The following is a 6,768-nucleotide window of genomic DNA, read 5'->3' on the forward strand; positions in this document are numbered from 1 at the left end:
TATTTACAAGTCAAAAATATATAGCAAACGTTGAGTTATCAAGTTATACCAAAGTCATTCAGAGACCGACGGACAGACATAGAGAAAACTGAGTCAACAAGACAACAAGTAACCTCTCCTGGGCAAAGCACCCAAAGGAAATACTGGCATAATTTAGACCCAAAAGGAACTGACAGTGCCAGGGAAGAGAGATGCCTTGCCAGTTCCAAAAAAAATTACAATCATACAACATCCCATAGGTAAATAAGCGGAAAATACAAGTACTAATTGTTCGAACAAGATCTCTTTCAGGGGATAAAACAGTAGTACGTGTTTGAATCACTTTCTGATTACTGATCTTGTAACTCAGCGCAGCAACAACATTCATGTAGGCGTATGATCTGTCTTGCGAGACAATAGTTCTACTCCAAGTTATCTCTCTTCTCCATCCGTCTGTATGTGCTGGAAGAATTCCGCAAAGAAACCATACACGATCAACACCAGAAGAAAGCCAAACATGGCCTGTATTTTTTCTCCCTCAAAATATATCCGAGGGGTACAGTCAGTACCACCAACCTTTGCAGACAGCATATCCTCCAAGCCTTTGGGAACAGTAGTTCAATCTTTGCAGACATACTTCCATGTCTTGGGCTTCAGCAGCATAGGCCTTGGCTTATCTGCACAGAGTATTAATGTAAAAACTTGCACTTAGGGAAACATCATTAAAGAAATGGAGAATTTAGATAAGGGAATATTTAACTTGCTCTAGTCTTCTGTCGTACTACTAGTGATGCTATCATCATTTTCTAACTAGCACATTTAACACTCACTAGTAAGTTATAATAGAGAAGGTAATTGATGCGTGCTTACTTCCATAAAGATGGGCATCAACGTATTCCTGCTGGATGCTGCCAAGGCATTGCTGCAGGCTTGCAGGGAGCGTCTTCAGACCAGGGCATTTAGCAATCAAGAGATGTTGGAGAGATGAGTATGCTTGCGACCCATCTGGTAGGGATTTCAGGGTCATGCAATCCCAAAGGTCGAGGGACTCCAACGACAGGAGCTTGGGAAAATATCCTGTGAAGCATAGGCTTAGGTGCACCCCCTTATCTAGCCATCCATCTCTGCATCGCGATTCGTGCAAGAACTTTTTTCTTTTTTGTTTCTTCCAAATAAAACAACATATGAACTTAAAACTTTTGCAAGATAGCAAAACATTCTTACTACAATGAGAGAAAAAACTTTCAGATTTTTTCATACATCATAAGTATTAAAAATAACATTTTTTTAATAAAGAAAATCTCATTTTGTATATTAATATCCGTCAAAAAAATCTATAAGTTTTTTCTCTCATTGTAGTAAGAATGTTTTGCTATTTTGCAAAGTTTGAAGTTCATATGTTGTTTTATTTGGAAGCAACAAAAAAGAGAAATTTTTACGCAGTAAGTTAGTTGTCTAGCACGGATCTCAAAGCTATATTGGAGGGTATGGATAGAGAGTGTCCATGAGCCTATGCTCTAAAAATCCATGTCCGCTAGGAGCTCGGGAGAGCGGGATTCCAGAGATGCCAACCCACCACATTTAAAAATGTCTAGTCTCTTGAGGGACGGGGGCAAAAAGAGGACCCCTGTTAAGCCATGACAATTGTGTAATGATAATCTTTCTATACTGGCTGTTGACCCTTGATGAATCAATGATACTGACTGTCCCTGCTGCTGCTTCCTGCCGGATATGGACTCAAGCTTACTGCAATTAGAAATGTACATTTTTCTGAGAGAAGCAGGGACGTTGAAGAGCTCAACCAAGTTTCCACAACTCTGTATCGTTAGAGATTCTAGACGTGGCAGGAGCTGACTGGTTTCTGATGATGTTGATGGCTCAGCAGAAGCTTGTGCATATCCAGTCAGATTATTGCAGTCCACAATCTGAAGCTTCCTCAAGGATACCAATCCTTCGAACAATGATTCTGGCCAGTGGACGAGCGCATCGCAGCTCCAAATTGACAACTCTTGAAGGCGTACAAAGCATGCACACAGCTCTGTTACACTTACACCTGACTTAAAGTCTCTTAACACCAAAACTTCTAGAGGAAAGCCTTGATCATTTCCATTCTCCTTGCCGTTCACCAATTCCCTCAAACTATTCTCAGCCCCCATCGAGGTTGTATCTGTACTCTGTTCAATGCTAGTCAGTTCCAGATTGGTCAATGATGTCATATGTCTCGCTACCCACAATAACAACTCTACCTCGCGTCCTTCCATCTTCAATACACCGAGCTTTGGTGATTTAGCTATAGTTGTCAACTCTGGACAATTCATAATATGAACATTCTGGAGTTTAGGGAAGGTCGGATGTCCTGGCAATGCTTTCAACTTTACACAGTCGCTAATATGCAGCTTCTCAAGTAGAGGAAACATCACCAACTCTCCTTGCATCCCATCATTATCTTTTTCCCACCATCTCTCCAAACAAACAAGACCTTTTATCATAAGCTCCTTCAGATTTGGAAATGCAAACGATGTATCACACTCACCGCTTAACAACCATACTAGTTTTCTACAGCTAAAAAGATGGATCTCAACAATGTTTTGCAACATAGTCATCCATGTTGGGAAGGTGGTGGCTCCATATGACTGTATCCCTATGGCATGTAGTCCATCATGAGGTTCGAGATTCTCGAGCACTTTTGCATCCTCTTCATTATCCCGCCAGCTAGTAATACCTTGAAAATAATTCCATCTAAAGGTCCATGTTAATCTCAATTCTCTTAGCTCCTTGTTCACAAGGTTTGCTGCTTTTGCATCCACTTCTGTCACGTTTGCCAGATTACGTAGCTTTAGTTGACCACCAAGGTTTAAATTTCCAAGCTCTCCAACATTACTACAATTAGGCTCACTACCTGCTATAAAGCATGTAAGTGTCTGAAGAGATGTGAGTTTCCTGAGGTCTTTGGGCATGCACTTAAGCCGTGAACAACCATGAGTGTAAAGGTGACGAAGGGAAGTCATATACTTCATTTGTCTTGGAAGTCTACAAATAGATTCACATCCAGCGAGGTTCAGCGTTTGAAGGTTGTATAGAATGCTCACATCTTCAGGAAGTGCTTTGATATACCTACTTCTTGAGAGATCTAGGTACCTCAGGTGATGTAGATGCTTTGGTTTCAGCTGAAATGATCTTCTCTATGAACAGAGCTGAAATGCTTGCAAAGAGCTGCATTTTGCTAGATGTTGCAACGAACTTTCCGTATGCCCATCACATAGAAGAGTTTGGATAGCTGGAGAGCTATTCTCTAGAGAACTATTCAATTTTCTTTCTGGTTCCTTGCGTGACAAAAATAAATGACGAGCAGTGTTTGGAATTGTTTCCTCAGTTGCGACAACAGATTCAATTTTGCCTTGTTCGTCAGTTGCCAAGACACATTCCTTTCCCATTACAGACAGTGCAACATCATGCATAAGATCGTGAATTTTGCATGTAGTTCTGGAATAACATGACCAACTGTCTTCAAGTTCCTTGACCGTGGCTTGGACTTGTTCCACATCCTGAAAGAATGACCTTGAGGCCAGCTCATTGAAAATCTGTTTGCCAATGGTTTCAAGACGAACTTGCTTTTCCTGGATTAAGTCATGTGCAATCCATAGTTGGATCAGCTTGTCCACATCAATCTTGTGATCTTTGGGAAATATTGCACAAAAAGCAAAACATTGCTTCATACGCGACGACAAGTCGTTGTAACTGAGCTTGAGTATTGGTAAGATTCCATTCTCCTCGGTGCAAATGCTGCTTCTGCTTAATACAGTCTCCCATTCTTCCTTACTGGTCTTGGTAGACAGCATGGAGCCCAGTGCCGTTGCAGCTAAAGGAGAGCCAGAACATCTCCCCACAATTTTATCAACCATATTCACCAACTCTGCAGACCTTTCCTCTTCCTTCTTGAAATGGCTGAATGCTGTTGTCTCGATAATTTCCTTTATGTATTGATCTTTCAAAGCTGTGAGATTATACGCTTCAACAGTACGCATAATATCAGCAACTCCGCCATCACGAGTTGTTGCCAAAACCACACTACCCATGCCACCATGTTGAAGTCGGGCCTTAAGCTGTTTCCATTTATAAACCTCTTTATTCCAGACATCATCCAGTACAAGGAGGTACCTTTGCCCGCTGACCAAGTCCTGAAGTTTATCCAGTGGTGTTTTCTTCTTCTTGGGAGCGGTTTCTTTTGTGCCATCATCCTTCTTCTTGGGAGCGGTTTCTTTTGTGCCATCATCCTTCTTCTCAGGAGCTGCTTCAACTATTCTTGTAGCCAGAGAATCCACATCAAAGTTGTCAGAGACGCACACCCATAGCAGCAAATCAAAGTGCTTCTGAATTTCAGGTACATTGTAGATAACTTGTGCAAACGTGGTCTTGCCCAGACCCCCCATTCCAACGATGGGAATAACTGTGAGACTTTCATTGTTACCTTGCACAACTAGTCTACTAACAATTTCAGTCTTATCATTGGCTCTGGATTCATTGATGATTTCCTTGATTTCCTCTGGGTCAGCGATAGCATGGTCTGTCCGCCGCAATTGACTGGATACCGGCGGTTGTTGTTGATACTTAAAGCCAAAGGCATTCATTTCAGTCACAAGGACCTCGATGGCCTGCACAATCTTGCAGAGCTTTCTTCCCATCCTGTTATGGAACACAAAACGGTTGTGAGTGGGAAAGAGTTTTACCACATCGAAGCCAAGCTCCTTGTAGTGCCCCTTCCTTTTTGCTTCACGACGAAGTGCCTCGTACTTGAACTCGTCGAAGACTTCATTCGCCTCGTAAGCCACCTTCTTGACGGCCTGGAGCCAGGCCGCTGCCCCTTCTCTGTGGGCTGCCGCCTGCTCGGCGTCAGTGATGATGTCGAGGATGGCAGGCAGTTTGCGCATCAGGATCTCATGTTGCTCCTCCATGCCCTTCATGACCTTGTACTGGTCAAGGAGGTAGCTGGACGCCTTCTCCTTCACAATGGAGAGAAGCGGTCCGACCACCATGGTGGCCACCAGCTCCGCCATTGGAGCGCCAAGGACGGGCCTCACAAGAGAACACAGAGAAGAACACGTACAGTGCAAGGTGGAGAAGACAATGGCTTGCTTGCTTGCTTGCAAGGACAATGGAGGCCGATGCTAGCTAGTATTGACTTTCAGGGAGAGGTACATGAGGATGCGTTTGGTTTCATTGATTGATCCCGTCCACTGCCCCACAATATAGAAACTGACAGTTGTACACTTGTAGTACACAATAATGCTAGTTTTGTTGAATGTCAGGGAACATGTGAATGTGTTTCCTTATGGATTAGTTGCATCCACTACCACAATATATAGTGATGATTATACAGCTGTACTTAATAAGGTAATACTACTTTCAAACAGCTTGATCGATTCAGCATGTTTCAGTACTAGCTTGTTTTCTCGGTGCCCAGCAGCAGCCCCAGCAACGCCCTCTGCTCCCTCGTCGAAAGGAACTTTGCCGTCAAACAGCTCCCTTCAGTCAGGATGCGCCATCGATGTGTCCCCAGGCACTTGGTTGGGGGGCTACAGGTATCTGTAAGTGCGACAGTGCTGCTGCCTGCTGTGCAGGACCGGCCGCATCAAGTTCGCTAGTCATGTAAACAGGGCTTCTCATTTCTCTGAAGGAGAAGTCGATGCTGTGGCACACAAGAGACAACTTGCATCACATGCTAGCATTGGGATTTGGCTAAGATATAACTTGTGTACACTGATCTCGATCGATGCTACTCCCTCTGGAAACAAATATAAGAGCGTTTAGAACACTATTTTAGTGATGTAAACGCTCTTACATTTCTTTACGGAGGGAGTACAAACTAACCCCATGTGAGAACACGTTAGCACCCAGCTAATCCACGTCCGGTTAGCGTGAACGACGGGTTAATGTGTTTCTTAATTATTAGGACCTGTACAGGTCCCCAGGTCTTGTCATCTGGTAGCCATGTCTCCTTTCACAATGTCTGCATCATATTCAATCATTAACTAGCAGAGCCAAGCAATGACAAAGGTTTTCGTTGTTGGTGGTAATTAAGTTATTTCTGACGTGTTATCAATGGTAAGCTTCCAGGGCAGCAATCACGAATTTCAACCATAGATCAAGAGATCTATTTTTTGGATCAATAGGCCAACGGCCCTGTTCTAATTTTTTCTAGCTGGAATTATTGACTTCTGACTCAAACGGCATGTGTAATTTACAGTTGTGTAGTTCTGAAAACAGAGAACCATCCGTAGGATATTTATCTTTCCCTACTAATAAAGCAGAGAGTGCTTCTGGTCGTCCGTCGTCGTCAAGTTGTAAAAAAGTCCCTGTGATTTTCTATAATCAACCCGCGGTCCTTTTTAAAGTGAGAAAAACGGTTCGAGCCCAGATCTGGCCCGCCCAGCCCGAGTGCCGCCGCACATACGCCGCCACCACCAGCCCCGCAGAGCTCCCGACCCCGAACTCCTCCTCCTGTGCACCTCCTCATCGGCCTCCTCGCCCGTCGTCCGGTGACCGGCGTCGCCGCCGAAGACCACCTATGTCACGCCGCCGCTCCACTGCCTTTTCTCTCTCCCCTCTCTCTCTCTCTCTCTAATCTCCTTGCCTCCTTCTCTCCAGGAGCACAGTGCCAGCACCATGGACCCCCATGCCCATTGCTCGAGCTCACCTTGGAGGTTCGAACGCCGCCACGGGACCTCCACCGGCCAGATCCGGCGCCTCCCTCCCGGATCCATGCGCCCTGCACCTCCTCTACCCGATCTG

At 44.5% G+C, this 6,768-nt stretch overlaps 1 pseudogene; it reads right to left on the reverse strand.

Annotated features, from left to right (window-relative positions):
- Positions 1-5,658, reverse strand: LOC123160426 (putative disease resistance protein RGA4; annotated as a pseudogene).
- Between the last annotated feature and the right edge of the window lie 1,110 nt (positions 5,659-6,768).

Source organism: Triticum aestivum, chromosome 7B (assembly GCF_018294505.1).
Source record: "Triticum aestivum cultivar Chinese Spring chromosome 7B, IWGSC CS RefSeq v2.1, whole genome shotgun sequence".
NCBI classification, from domain to species: domain Eukaryota; kingdom Viridiplantae; phylum Streptophyta; class Magnoliopsida; order Poales; family Poaceae; genus Triticum; species Triticum aestivum.